The sequence below is a fragment of the Melospiza georgiana genome, chromosome 14 (genome assembly GCF_028018845.1).
Source record: "Melospiza georgiana isolate bMelGeo1 chromosome 14, bMelGeo1.pri, whole genome shotgun sequence".
Lineage (NCBI taxonomy): Eukaryota > Metazoa > Chordata > Aves > Passeriformes > Passerellidae > Melospiza > Melospiza georgiana.
Window position 1 is genome coordinate 20,451,968 of NC_080443.1, and position 15,675 is coordinate 20,467,642.

General features: G+C 55.2%; 2 protein-coding genes across 2 annotated transcripts in view; both read right to left on the reverse strand.

Annotated features, from left to right (window-relative positions):
- Positions 1–10,489, reverse strand: part of ANKRD11 (ankyrin repeat domain containing 11) — a 127,734-nt gene extending 117,245 nt beyond the window's left edge. The window contains exon 1 of the mRNA XM_058034413.1: positions 10,365–10,489. The gene's annotated coding sequence lies outside the window, so the exon portion shown is untranslated. The remainder of the gene's footprint in view (positions 1–10,364) is intronic.
- FANCA (FA complementation group A) overlaps positions 1–15,675 on the reverse strand; it is a 319,775-nt gene that overhangs the window by 190,350 nt on the left and 113,750 nt on the right. The gene's annotated exons all lie outside the window — the stretch shown is intronic.

Here is a 15,675-nt window from a genome sequence, read left to right on the forward strand (position 1 = left end):
TCACCACTTAGCCTGAATAGTCCTTTTTTTGGGAATGTATCTCAGTTTGGGGAATCTATCTCCTGGAGCATGAGGGAAGTTAATTGGAATGAGGCTCCTCAAGATGCAGCCACTTGGTTATTTTCTTCACTCCCTTGGCTCGGACGCCAAAGAACAGCCCAGAGAAAGGAAGGAGGTTATGAACTGACTCACAGTGTGTGCCACTGGAACGCCACGTTTTCAGAGGGGCTGAAACACTGCCCTGGAAAGCAGCCCTGCCAAGTTCCTTTCCCATGGAAATGCTGCGCCTGCTCTGCACAGGTGCAGGTTTCTGAGGCAGCCCCACAAAGAGCACAAGGCACTTTTTGAAGGCGTCTGGGAGAGCCGGGAGCACAGAGCGGGGCATTGAGCGCGCTGGCACAGCCGAGCCCGCTGACCTCTGCATCTGCTCTGCCTCCGCCTACGGAACAATGCCGGCACCGTCAGCATCGTAACTTTTTATGGCACTGGGAAAACTGCAATCTTCTCCACGAGCCCGCTCCACCCTGCACATAAAACTGCTCATAGGTTCAGCCATAAAGCAAACGCCCTCCTTTGAAGTTGCCCCCGGAGCCCCGCGCACGTTGGAGAGGCGAGCTGGAGAGCACAGAGCACTGAGGCTTTACATAACCACCCTGGAGGAAAGCATCCCTCCCCAGCAGCCAGAGCCAGGTCAGGGAGCATCTGGGTAACAGAACTCCTCACAGGTGAGCTCAGGTTACCCACACACACCAAAGTCACACAGCACCCAATATATTCCTGCCATGCTCCACTTTCCCCGAGGATCAGCTTCCCAAGCAGTGTTCCCATCATCACTGCAGCTCAGCACTGTCCCACAGCCCCTCCTTCTCCTTCCCCTCCATGGGATGTGCAGGCAGAGCAGGGCTGGAAGGAGCTCTGGAGATCACCCAGAGCCATCCCTTGCCAAGGCAGGGACACCTGGAGCAGGTGACACAGCAACACATCCAGGTGGGTTTGGGACGGCTCCAGACAGGAGACCCCACACCCTCCCTGGGCAGCTGTGCCAGGGCTCTGCCACCCTCCAAGGAAAGTTCTCCCCCATGCTGAGGTGGAACTCCCTGTGCTTTAGTTGAATGTATCTCCATACAATGCTCAGAATGCAACTATAAACAGTGTAAAAAACAAAACCTCACCCCTGCCAATGGAATCCCAGCAGCAGTTGCTAGGATCCTCTGCAAACCTCACTAATTGCTGGGATTGGGTTTCCAGGGAAGCTCCTTGCTGCAGCAGTGGAGGGGCTGAATGCTGTTTTCACAAAAGAACTTGTAAAACCCCAGGCTGCATGCCTGCAACAGCCAGGATTTATATTCCAGGCACAAATCAGATTATGCTGCACACACCGTGCTCCCAGGGCTCCGAGCAGGTGGATCCCACCAGGATGAGCAGCCCTGCTGCATGGCCAGGCTCCAGGGCCAGGTTCCCTGCACTCCCTGATGGGCTCCACCTCCCTTCGAGGAGATCTGACTGTGTCTGATACCTCCCTGTTAGAAAAGTCATTTTCTCTGTAACCACAAGCAAATGCCTGCTAAGGTGGAGTGGGATTCCAGGAAAAGCAGGCAGCCTGCAGCTTTCCTGCAGGGAAACAGGAGATCCAGGGCTGCTGGGCAGCACTGCAGCTACGAGTAACCTCATGGTAGAGAGCCCCACTGCACAAATACAGGGTAAATCCACAAAAGAGAGATTGCAAGAGCAGATCTGAGCAAGGACAGTGAGGGAGCCGCAGCAGAGGGAAGGAGCTGCTCTCTGTGAGCACAGAGCAGCCCAAACATCCCTGCCAGCATTCTCCACAGCCCAGAGCCTTCACCTCAGCACACCCACAGCCTCGCTCCCCTCCCACCGCGCAGAAACAAGGTCCAGCTCTCCAGAGGGAGAGCAAGATACAGAACAACTCAGAGAGAAGGAGAAAGGCAGCAACAGACGGGAGGGGACCTCGAAAGGCAGACAGGCTAAAATTAGAGACAAGAATCTTGGATGAGGAGGACCAAGGCAAGAGCAGAACCTCCATCAGATGAGGCTCCTGGGAAAGGGGAAGGACGGACAGGAGGGAAAAGAAATATGCTGGTGGGTGAAGCAGGGGAGGCTTGCAGACAGAACACACTGCAGGAGGAAATTAAATTCAGCATTTTAAGACTACAGCCTCCAGCTCCCTAGCCAAGGAGCTCTACTCAGCACACCAGGAAAGAGCCACCAAGTGACTGCTTGTCTGATCCCTTCCCCCCTGGACTAACTCAGAGGAATCCGTCTCTCACCACAGAACCAGTTTAACACCCCAGTGCCAGTGCTGATCACAGGGGAAGGGAGCTGAATTCACTGCAGAGCAGCTGAGTAACACAGGGCACCTCTGATCTCCTGGGAGAGCCAGGAACCTTCCAGGCTGCAGGGAAAATGAGGAACAGAGAGCCCAGAGCCAGGGGAGCCACCAGGCAGGACCCCAGCACATGCCAGGACAGGCCGTGGCATGGAGGGAAGCCAGAGCAGCCAGCCCAACTCCCAACCCCAGCACATTCCCCATACGTGGGGACGAGAAACCACACCAACAAAAAAGGTCAACATTCAAGGAGAACAGGTTTTCATCTTCAAACCCGTGCACCCGACCCTTGGGCTGCTGAGAAGGTGAAGTTTCACACACTGAATCCCCAAACTGGCTCGTTACAGCCCAGCTTGGATAAATGGATCTGCCTGTGCCGAGCTGCAAGCTGAAACCACGGAGCCAGCCCGGGGTGGGCAGCGGCCAAGCGCCGTAACCGGAGCCCCCAGAGGCATCCGAACCCCCCAGCACAGCAGCAGCAGGATGTTTGTGTCCCCCACACACACCCCTTCCCTGCATTACCTACATCTCTTCCCAGCATGGCCACGGCTAATCTCATCCATCCCAAGATATATGGATATATTTATAGACAGGCTTACAGCTCCAGCACATCCCGGGCCTGACGCAACCGCGGAGCGCCGGTCGGTGTTGTTACCACAACGCTGACATTTCACAATCTGCCACAGCCACCCTCCAGCAGAACGTGGAAAACACCAGCCCCGGAGTGTAAAGTCTATCCCAAAGTGCTTTCCATGGGCTACAGTCACTGCCACAGTCAGCAGGATCCCAGCCCTGCCGCCTCCTCCCCGCAGCAGCTATCAGGAGACCATTCCCAAAGGGGAACTTCTTGGAACTTTATCTTGGCTCCTCCTGGACCCAGCCAGGCTGCAGAAACCCAGGCACTTACCAGTCATGGGGAGCTCCTGGTACAACTTGTTTACACAGCGCAGGTCACAGGACCGGCTGGAAGGTGTAAGCAGGATACAGTTTTTATGGCTCTGAACTCCTGCCCAGATAAGCCGATAAGGCCCCGCTGGGGGCGGGGAGCACTTTCATGTGTGCGTGATTTGAAAGGAAGAGGCACCACCAACTGCAGCTAAGCACTTGCTGCTTAATAATGAAGCTTCCATTCACCTCTAAAGCTATTTAATGCCTTTTTTTTTTTTCTGGAGTTCCTAATTACGCAGCCTTTCATTTCACATCCCGATATTGAGGGCAGCACCGTGTTTCCAAGCCTCTGGCTGCCGAGCCCTCAGGGACACGCTGCCTCCGGATCCTGGTGAATTTTTTAGAGGGTAACATCTCCCTTCTTGACTCTCTGATTCTTCCCCATGCCTGTGACACAGTTTTAGCAGCTTTATGCTGCTCTAAAGGTAAATTATTCGAGACTGTTTCTAACCTGCAGAGCTGTCAGTCTCTCAGAAATAATTACAGAGGCAGCTGCCTCCAGCCTGTGCTTCCCCGAGCCTGAACCACCCTTCCGTGACACCCTGCAAACACCCACACCCAAACCAGGACCACCTTAACGCTCCTCTCACAGCAAATCCAACACAGCACAAGAGCAAGGGAGATGCCTTCTCCCTGGAAAAGCATCCATCCCCTCACACACAGCTGAGACAAAGCTGCTTTTACACATACTGCAAAGTTTCCTGGCCTTTCCATTCTCCCAGTCAGGAAATTTCAGTACATGGCATTTCAGCCACATACAAACCCAGCACCAGCACAGACACACTTGCACCTAACAGCAAAATAAATATTTCAGTGTTTCCACAAGATATCCAGTGTTGTAACCTTTGGTTTCCGACTCCAAACGCAACATACGATCAATACCCTGCTCCTGCCACTGCAGTAATTCACAGAGGAAGGTTTATTTTAAAAACACTCATCGGGTAAGTTTGGTTTTCTTGGAGACAGGGGAAGAAAGGCTGCCTCCAGATTTGGAAAGGATAAATAATTCAATGCCTGAATGCCAAGGGCAGCGTGCACACATCCATATGGCAGGGACAATGCAGACAGTAAGATATGCTGCACATCACCACCCTGACAGTGCCTTCAACCCTGACCTAGAAAAAAACATCACTTTCTTCTGGCTCCAGCAGCCAGCTCCCTCCTGGTGCTGGAAGTGCCTCCCCATCCCTGGCTGCACTCGCAGCCTCTGCTCACTACAGCTGCACAGCAATGCACGCCTTACCCACGCAACGAGCTCCAGAAAACGGGAACAAGCCTGGAGATGGAGGTTCCACACGTCCTCTTTGGGAGCCCCCGCCGTCCCAGCCAGCGCTGAGAGGGGCAGGAAAAGCCAGGATGGTTTCTCAGACTCAGGCCTGGCCAGACGCCGGCGGGGCCCCAGGGGAGGAGGAGCAGAGGGAATGGGGAGGCTGCTCCTGCTGCCGAGAGCCAGCACCCACCCCAGCCCTGCAGGGGCTGCCACGGAGCCACCCTGGAGGGACAGCGACCACGTGGGTCACGATGGACAGACACACAACCATGGAGAGCCCGCTGGATGGGCACACAACCAGCAGGACTGGGCTGGACGGACACGGGACCAAAGAGACCCTGTTGGATGGACAGAGGACCACACTAGATAGACACAGAACCAAACAGACCATGGTGGATGGACAGAGGACCACACAGACCCCACTAGATAGACACAGAACCAAAGAGACCATGTTGGATGGACACAGGACCAAAGAGACCCCACTGGACAGACACAGAACCAAACCAATCATGTTGGATGGACACAGGACCAAACCAAGCCCACTGGATAGACACAGAACTAAACCAATCATGCTGGATGGACACAAAGGTCCCACTGGATGGACACAAGATCACTTAAATCATGTTGGATGGACACAGGACCAAACCAAGCCCACTGGACAGACACAGAACCAAACCAATCATGCTGGATGGACACAAAGGTCCCACTGGATGGACCACAAGGTGATGTAGGATGGACACAAGATCATTTAAATCGTGTTGGATGAACACAGGGCCATGTAGATGCCACTGGATGAACACTGGACCACACAGAAGACCATTTCTTCCCCCAGAGAAGAGGGAAAAGAGCTGCTCACCATCCCTCCCATCCTCCACAACCACCATGGACATCAAGCCTGCAGCCACAGTCATTTCACACTCCCAAAATTAACCACCACACATCACCCTGTCTCACTGTCCCAGCTTGATGATCTGATCATTTCACTACATCCTACAACTTGAAGAAAACATTAGAATCAAGACAAAGAATTCTGGAGCCCAAAATACCTGATATAATTAACTGCGCTTTCCAACATGATTATTTCCTTTCCTGACCCCAATTATTCCTTCAGTTTATTAAAGAAAACTCAGATACAGAGCAACGTTAACACCCAAAGAGTCACATAAACAGAAAAAAAAGTCTGAGGGCACCATTACAAACAGACTTAATGGAACTCCAAGATTGGAAATGGATCTTGAAAGCTGTCAGATCAAAGCAAGATCTTTCTCGTGTAAGGACTGCATTACCCTCGGAGCCACAGAGCTAATACCATCTATAAAAATATTTTGCTCAAATAAGTGAAGAACAGCAGCGTTTCATCTGTCAAAAGGTGCGAGGCTTTTATGGGATTAGCCATTCCACACGCAGCATAAAAATTAGAGCAGATTTTTAAAAGCCCGCAGCTCAGCTGACGGAGACTCCACAGCCCGACGTGCGCCCGCTCTCTTCACATGCTCTCCACACCGAGCAGATTTTTCACTGTTATTAGCATTTAAGCTTCTTTTTACTTTTTTTTTCCCCCCTTACTCTCATAAAAGATTACAAACTGGCATCACCCATAAGCAGCCTCAGCTGAAGCACCACCACCCAGACTCAGAGAAATTAAGATTTTTAAATACCCAACGGTTCCCTGAGAAAATACACCAGAAAACACCAGTTCTCACACAGGGAAGCTTAAAAAGTGGAGTAGAATGTGCTCAAAACCAGCCTCCAGACCACGGGCGCTGACAGCTTCCCACCCCCCTTCCCAGCAGGATTCCAAAGGCAGCGTTTTGCCCAGATTTTAAGGCTGCACAAACCTGCCTAGGACGCTTGTGATTTGAAATAATTGCCTACACAAGCTTTCCCCTAACATTGATGGGAGTACTTTTTATGGCCGTGCATCGGTGGCACACAAATTACGTAACACTTGGCTGAGAACCCTCCGAAAAAGCAGCTCTGTGCCGCTAATCCCTCGCGCAGGAAGGAGGAAAATATTTAAAAGCTGCATACAAATCATTCCTGTGAGTGTCGTGCAGACTGGTTTAAATTAGATGGGGTAAAAATATATGTGAGCTGATCACGAAACACTGGAATCTTTGCTATGGAGACACCGGTTCCTCTCCACAGCCTTTTACAACCGAAATACAGGGAATTCTCCCCGGCAATGCAAGGAGCACACAGGCACCTTTACTAGAGCTCATCAAGGAAATACGAGGAGAATAACAACCCCCATGTAAATATTTTCCAGTATTATTTGCTTTGCTGTACTGAAAAGCAGCAGTACCTGCCACTACTTGCTCTGGGTCTGCCACCATTAAATCTTAATACCCAGGAGGAATTTCAATCCGTAAGGCAACTGCTGAGCCTGAAATTCAGGTACAGGGCAGGAAGAGGGGCAGACCTCCTCAGAAAGCCGTCACTCCATAATTTTACAAAATGTAATTAACCAGCTCCGGCCCTGTGCCTTTCCTTCCCTAGGAGGAGGATTTCTTCACCGAGTAATTAGCCTGTCCCAGTTAAGACTCAAGTCACCATGCAACATATTTTCCCCAAAACAAAGCCACATGCACTATTTTAAAAAAAAAAATATTGCCATTTCCTCACAGACACTTAAATCTCATCCCAGCTTTTGGCTTAGTCACTGCCTGGATCTAAGACTCAGTGAATCCAACCCACCACTGTGGGAGCCGCTAAAACCCTGGGTTTATTCCCACACTGGAGACACTTCATCATTCCAGAGCACTGCCTCCTTTTAATGTATAGAAAAGCTGGAGGTAAGGGAAAAAAAACCTCTTAGTACTTCAAACACATGTCCAAAAGCCACAACATAAAGACAAAGAGGACAGATTAAACGCTGTAAAGACACACTCGTCGGGAACCTTCCTTTGAAGTGTCTGCAGGAAACACTGTCATCACGCAGCCATGTTACAATTACACAGTTAAAATAATCAGCACCAGTTGTAAGTAGCCCATCTGGTTCCCTGGAAAGGGAACACTGCTGGTACAGTATTGATTAACACGACCAGTCTCACTGACCCCAGAGAAATGCATTTGTCTGCTCTGCTGAGCAGCGGAAGAACGCGGCACGACGCTGTGCTACGCTTGGCTTTGTTCACGAGCATTTGGGGAGACTCAGTCCATTAAAACACGAGTGGAAAATAAAATAATCTTATCAGGTTGCCTACCACACACGAAGGAAGAAATTAAGCCAAAGGGTTTTTGCTCTGGGGCTTTTTTTTAACATTTCCTCCCCCATCCAAACCCAGCCCTCAAAGTGGACAATCTGCAGGTTTAAGTCTGAGAAAATGCTGTTGCAACATCACAAAAACAAAAAGCTGCCCATGGAGGAGAAAAAAAACATCAGCTCACTCTGAACCATGCCTTTTTATGAAATGGAGAAACAGACAAGAGTTCATTTCTAAAAGCAGAAGCAGAACCGAGCAGCAGAACCAAGTGTGGAACACGAAACACAACATCTCCAGTTTCCAGCCAGCGCCGACACGGCCGGGGCTCCCCGGTCACTGTTTACACCAGGAACGAGTCAAAAACAGCCTTGGGAACCGAGGGCTGGCCGTGCTTTCCAGCCCTGCGTGTCGTTTGCTGCACGGGCAGCTCGGTTTGCAGCGAGTTTGGCAGCCCGAGCCCTCGCACTGACTCACACAGCCCGGGGTGCCACAAGCCCCGGCTCGCCGGACGGGTTCACAGCAAAGCCCTTCTGCAGGCTGGATGTGCCCCGGCAGGCCCGAGAGCTCCCGGAGCACCGGGGAGCCCTGCCGGAGCCAGCGGGACCCGGAGCTGCTGCGGGCCAAGGCCGAGGCCCGCCGAGCCCAACCCGGCACAACCCGGGACCAAGGCCGAGCCTCGCCGAGCCCGGCACAACCCGGCCCAAACAGCCTTCGAGCCCGGCACAACCCGGGCCCGAGCCCCGCCGAGCCTGGCACCTCCCGAGGCCCGAGCAGACCCCGCCGAGCCCGGCACAAGCCGGGGCCCAGCAGCCTCCGAGCCCCGGACAGGCTCGCACGGAGCCCCGGAGCTCGCCCACCCCTCCCGGGCAGCCCCTGCCCTGCCGAGCGCTTCCGACGGACACAAAACAGGGCACGGAGCTCTGGAAGCAAACGCCAGAGTTTCCCAGCCACAGCACCTTCCAAACCCCTCCACAGCCATCTCACACTACTCCAACCTGGAATCTGCCAGAAAATCCAGGCTGAAAACGCCAACTTTTCTCGTTTTTAAGTTAATCAAGTTAAATATTGAGCTCTTAGTAAGGCACGCACAAAGAATGCATCGATGCTGTTGGGAAACATGTGAGAGTTAATCTCCTTTTCCCTCTCCATGACTCCGTGGAGTGGTTTTCCCCCCCACAGAAAAAGGAAATAATTGGAGTCATTACATAAAAATGTTCCATTTTATGAACAAAACAAAGAAAGGAGAAATGCACTGAGCTCCAAGTTCCTTAAAATTATATAAATCTCAGGAAAGCACACAGCCACTACAAGGCAGCACAGATGTTTTCACCTAAAAATCTTTGCCTACAGAGAGGGTAAAAATGATGTGTGTACACCATTTCAGAAGCCATCTCAGGAGGGAATTTTGCTTCAAGAGCTGCCTGGAATTCGCTCTCTGCCTATAGAGCCGTGTCCCCAGTGGTGAGAGAGCACTTTGTGTACAAAACCAGGAGGGGGGAGGAACCCTTTCCTGCAACTGGATATCAAAACACATCCCCGAGCCTGGAGGAGAAGCCAAGCCGTAAACACACGGCCCCTGTGCCTCAATGAAGGGCCCGTTCTGAGCCGCGCAGCCCGGACAGCTGCTCCCTCTGGGAAAGGGCAGAGGGCACCGAGGGCTCGCCTCATCCCCTCTCCCTCCGAGGTCATTTGCCTTTCTAAACACGAATCCATCCCCGGCCTGGGGGAGGCTCGTCCTGGGCTGCAGCTGTTTAGGCTTTTTTTTTTTTTTTTTTTTTCTCCCTCTCTTCCTTTCTGCTAAGGGGCAAAGGTGTCGAGCAGCCCCTCCCCGGCACACAAAGGCTCCTCGGAGGACAGAAACACGGAGCGATTTAAAGATTAAACTGAGAAATAAATGAACGCGGCGGGGCTGGGGCCGGCTGGGCTCGGTGCGGCCCCGGCCCTGCGCACACACAGGCAGGGCTAACGCCTACCCGGGGATGATGAAATGGGAAACGGAAATTACCATTTCAGACAACTTTTGGTATTGTTCCTCCCAGCGCAGCGCTCACCCCAAAACGCATTTCCCCCCCACCCCGCACCCCTGCGAAGAAAACATCCCCACCGCAAAAACCGGGGTCCGGAGGGCGGGGGGGTGCCCGTGCTGCGGGCTCGGCTCGGAGCTCCGAGTTCCTCCCACGGCTCCCCACGAGCCTGCGCACCCCGAAACACCGACCGGCCCCGGGACCCCCCCGCGGCCCCTCCGAACCGCCATCCCCCCGCCCCCGGCAGCCCCCAGCAGCCGCTCACCTCCTCCGCCGCCCCCCCAAAATCCCAACGTCCTCTTCCCACCCGCGCTGCGGCGCTTCCTCCCCTCGAGCCGACCCCGCGCCGCCCCCAGCCCGCACCGGGTCCCACCGCCCGCCGCTACCGGTGCCCCCCGTCCATCCCCCACCCCGGCCCGCTGCCCCCCCGCCGACCTCGGCCCCCCCGCTCCAGGTGCCTCCCGCGGCCGCGCAGCCCCTCTCTCCGGGAGCCCCCCCCGGCCCCTCTGCCCTCCGCCCCTTGTCCGCAGCGCTCCGGTGCCCCCCCCGCGCCACCCGCCCGCGCTTACCGGTGCTCGGCGCTCAGCGGGCCAAGGGCAGCCCCGCGGCGGAGCGAGGCCTGCGGCTCGGCCGGCCCCGCCGCATAGAGCGGGGGCTGGCGGGGGTTTGGGGGCGCCTCTGGGGGCTCCGGGGGTCCCGGGGTCCGGCCCTAGCGCGGGGGGCGCGCGCCGTGGCGGCTCCGGGCCGCGCGCTCCATCCCCCGCGCGCCGCTGAGACGCCGCCGCTCATTGGCCCGATGAGACGGCGCCGCTGATTGGCGGGCGCGGCGGTCGGGGGTGGCGGGAGGAGCCGCGGCGCCCCCCCCTTCCCACCCCGGCGAGCGCGCGGGGGGTGACGGGAGCGCGGCCGCGCGCGACGTGTCCCGGCGGCGCCGCCGCCCATTGGCTGCGCGCGCCGGGCGGCGCTTCCGGGGCGGGGCCTGCGGGGGGAGGGAGGGGCCGGGGACCCCCCGCGAGCGGGACCGGAACCGGGAACGAGACCGAGACCGGTACCGGAACTGGCCCGCAGGGACGTGCCGAGCTCCGGGACCGGGACCGGCTCCACAGAGACCTGCGGGCTGAGCTAGGCCCCGGGACCGGGCCCGCCGCGCTGCCCCGGCATTGTGGGATCACCGGAACGGGCACTCCCGGTTGGCAGTGGCACCGAGCGGTGGTCGGTGCTGCCGGTGTTGGCACTTGGAGCACCGGTGTACCCGGAAATCGGTGTTGGGACAAGGCGCCGGTTTGGGAGGTGCCGGGGCAGCCCGGCTCCTGCGGCACACGGACACAGCGCTCGGGTCCGCTCCGGGCCCGTTCCTCCGTCACCTCCCCATGGCAGCTCCCGGTGCCGTGCGTGCCGTGTCCCGGCAGGGCAGTGAGGGGTGACACAGCTGCCCTGGTGGGGGACAGCCGGGGGAACCCCCGGAGAGCACAGGACAGGGACAGGCTGGCCCAGCTGCTCGCTCCTGCCCACGCCAGGTTCTGGGGCTCCTTTCACACAACACCAAAATGCTTCGTGCAGCTTTTACGTGCAGGGTGGTGCCTCCTAAAAACGCGCTTTGAGCATCTCCCAAACAGGTCATTCCTGCTGGATAATGTCAGTGATTCCCTCATCCTCCTGGAGCGCTCCAGGAACAACTGCTTGACAAGGTGCTGGTTGATGACAGCCTGGGATCCCTGGGTCACAGGCGGAGTTTGGGCAGCGATTGTTCCCTGGCAGGGTGGGCAGGCCCTGATCCTTGGCAGTGCCCCAGGCCAGGCTGGACGGGGCTGGGAGCACCTGGGGCAGTGGCAGGTGAGAAGGGATAACTTCGGGGCCCAAAGCACGGCCCTGTTGTGCTGAGTGCCTGCTCTGTACCACACCCAGTGCCCCAGCCCCTGTGTGTCACCAAGGCAGCCCAATTCCAGGCAGGAATCCCGGCCAGGAGCAGGTCCCAGCCCTGCTGTGGGTGGCAGAGCTGTCACCACGCGTTGTTTTGGTTGCCAGGATGGGGAAGCCTGCAGGCAGCAGCTCTGCCATGACCTCATCTGGAACATTGCTGGGTTTAACCCCCCTGTGCCAGGAGCTGGAACTGGGATGTCTCCCCTGGCACGTGCAGGGGGTCACACACCCGAGGGACAGCGCTGGTGTGCTGGGGTGCCACAGCCCCAGGAGCAGAACCCCCCTGTGTGCTGGGCTCAGCAGGATGCAGTGCCTCAGAGCACGTGGCCAGCTCTGCTGTTAAATAACAGCAGGAGAGAGGTTTATTCTGAGCCTGTTAAGCTGGTCCTGTGCTCCACTTAGGCTTAGTCTTTTTATCTCTACCCATCTCCCTGCTCTGTAAGACCTACTAAACCAGTGAAAAGAAAGGGGTTGGGGTTTTTTTGGCTTCCTTTCCATTAAGCTTCTTGTGACAGCTCCCTGCAAATGCTGCAGGTGAGGGTTGGCCTCTGAGCACGGGAGAGGGGAAATACATGTTTTCATTTCCTAAATATAGTTGTCTGTAACTGCTTCCTTGACAACCTTGAATGTCATCCAGGTCACAGATCCAGTGCTGGGGAGGAAGTTAAACCCTTTCTGTGTCACCCTGACCTTTTTCTATTTGAACACAACAGCCTGGTTCAGGGAGGAACTTTCAAGTACTTAGAGAAGGAAAGCTGACAGCAGGAATGGGAGGATTATTTCCTTGGGGGCTGCTCTGCTGGTTTTCTGGGTGAGACTTGTGTGATGGGGATGTTTAACCTGCCTGGCTTTGTTACCCTAGGCTGGCTTTTGCTCCTTAATTGCAATACTTAAGACAAAAAAAAAATATTACAGTCAATTGTTGAGCACCTTTGTCCTTTGATAAAGGTTGTAAGCTCTTAAATCCTAAAATAAAACAAATACCCTGGTGCTGAGGAGGAAAGAGAACATTGTGTGAGGGCAGGGAAATTAGGCCACTTGGGGAATGTGCTTTCAGGCCTATTTCTGTCTGTCCCAGCGAGCTAAGAGGACTGACTTTGGGGACAGAGCTCCTGACCCTGCACTCCTTGCTCTGGCACTGCTCCCTGGCTCACTCTGGGGATGGCACCTGTGCCAGCCCCTCACCTGCTCCAGCAACGTGTGGGTGACCAAACTCACCTGAGTCCTTCAGCAGCTGCGTTGTGAGGGAAGGAACCATCAGGCCAATCCTGAAGTGAAAAACTCCCGGGCTGTGCTTCTGTGGGTGCAGCTCCCTGCTGATTCAGCTCCTCACAGGATGGAGGGGTGGCAATCTATCTTTAACAGATGAAACAAGGTGTGATTTATGGCTGGTACAGGGTAAACCCTCAGTGACCAGTCAGTGCCAACATGGCAGAGGCCAAGAGAATAAAACTTGAGAAGAGCTTTGATGAGGAAAACCTTTCCTTTAAGCTTGGCTCATGTTTTAATTAATGTCATCTATTAACATTTGAAGAGAAATGGGTTTGGCAAACCAAGCAGCCATTTGGGAAGGCAGTGAGGAGTACAGCTGCTGTACTGCAGCAGGAACCTCCCTGGCTCTGTACAGACTGTTTCACTAAATAAAGCTGCTTTCAACCATCCTTGTATTTCTCTGCTCTTGTTATTGTTGTTAAGGACACTCCAACTTAAACTGTTCCACCTGTGATAAAGAAATAAAAGTGTGGGTTTTCACCTGCTTTATAGTGTGGTGGCTGCTCAGAGCTCTACAAGAGGAAATTAAGGCTAAGTTCATGGAACAGCTCTCTCATATTCAAATCTGCATTGTTTAGAAAGTCTAACTCCTTGGCACAGCTCGTTTGCCCCCAGATCTGTGTGTTTTGAAGGTTTAACTCCTTGGTGCAGCCCGCTGAGCACCCAGCTGAACACCAGGACTGGGATCAGGACAGGCAGAGCCCATGGCCCAGGAGCTGATGTAGCTCCTGTAACAGCAGCATTTTTGGATCCCTCAAAGCTGGGAGCTGCTGCTGTGGTGAGTAAAGCCTGTTTGCAAGGCTCCCTGCAGGATTTACTTACGCCTGTGTGAGGAGTGGTCCGTGGAGCTCTGTCCCTGGTGCACCCACAGAGGATGGATTTGGGGGAAGTGCTCTCCTGCTGCTGGGTAAACGCCTCTATTGATGTTCCAGGTGTGAACTCCTGACAGCCCGGCTCTAATTACTGTTTTTATCATTCCTAATGACAGGCTTTAGGTTTCCAGGCTGCTTATGGATTTCAGGGGTGTGGAATGACAGTTGCTCACTCGGAGCTTAGTGACCTCCTCCGGTCTGAGGGCTCTGGAGATGGCTTCAGCCACCTCCCGCACACAGATGGGTCCCTGGCCTCGCCGAGCCCTGCTCACTCCAGCAGCTCCCTGGGGAGTGCACCCCTGCAGAGTCATCTGCTCTGAGTCACCGACAGCCACCTCCCTCCCCTGCTCTGCCCCTCGCCCTGCCCCTCTCAGAGTGCTGCTCCCTCTCCCCGTGTTGGCTTTCCCGGAGGTTCCTAAGCCCCGGCTGGCAGACGGAGCCGTGGCTGCTGTGGGGTGGCCGAGTCCCCGTGATCCCCTGCCTCCAGCCATCTGTCACCTGCCTGTCTTACACTGCCAGGGCTTTAGAGGTGACCCCGAGATGGATTTGTACCCCAGTGCCGTGTCCCAGGCTGGCCCCGGGGCTGGGGAGGCTCTGTGCCCCAGGGAGGGGCAGTGTCAGTGCCCATGGACCTGGAACTCGCTGTGATCCCAAGCTGTTCCTGGAGGACTGAAAAGGTGTGATGGGTTTGGACTGGCTCATGGAAAAAGGCTGAGCAGCTCTTTCCTGGTGAGGAGTTTTACTGTGCTCGAGGGAAAACCGTGTGGTCGTTTAAGCACATCCTTTGTTGCTGAAAACCCTAAAGCTCTTGGCCTTGATGTGCTGAAGGGGAGCATCTATCCCTTGACCTTGATTTGTCATCTGCCAAGAAGTAATCAAAAAAAATCCCATCTGGTGCATGACAGAGACGCACGGTGTTGGGGTATGCTCCAGGCCCTCGGAGCTGGGTGGTTTGTCCTGCCAGAGCAAAGCCCTGGCTCAGCTGCTGGAGGGAAACTGCACCCTGTGAAAGGGCTGAATTTACCTTCCAGCAGCTTCAGCTCTGCATGTAATCCTTGATTCATTGAGGAGAAGTCTGTGGTGGTGCAGTGGCCACCTGATTCCAGGTATCCATTTACCCCCCTGGCAAGGTGCTGTGTGGAAATGAGTCAGGAATGGGCTGGGGAGCTGAGGAACTTCTGAGCCCCAGAGGGCAGGAGTGTCTACAGGGAGCCTGGAAACAGGAGAGGTGGATTGTCAGACCGAGCAGAGCTGTGTTTCCCATGGAAACTGACTTCTCTTGGCCTGAAAAGAACAAGCTGTGGCTGCTAATGCTGCTTCCTGCTCCTAACCTGCTCAGGAGATAAAGCAGGGATTTCAGCCTCCAATCCAGCACCTTTCCCCGGTAGTAAATAGACGTGGCATTACTGGGTGATGTCATGGCTGGAGCACATCCCAGCAAGGCCAAGCCTGGATCAGGTTATATCTGGCCTCTCAGAATATTGGCTTACTCCCAAAGGAGCATATTGCCAGTCCAAGGGCAGTGACTGAGGCCACCTTCCCAAGGTCACCTCTGGCACGCTCAGAGGGGACAGCCTGGGCTGCCCACGCAGGGCAGAACGTCCTGGCTCTCCTTCCTGGCACCACTTTGTGTTGGCACCAGCCAGGCAAAGACCCCCAGCCCTCCTTCATGGAGTCATGGAATGGTTTGGGTGGAAAGGGACCTAAAAGCCCATTCTGTTCCACCCCTGCCATGGGCAGGGACACCTTCCCCTATCCCAGGGTGCTCCCAGCCCCATCCAGCCTGGCCTTGGGCACTGCCAGGGATCCAGAGGCA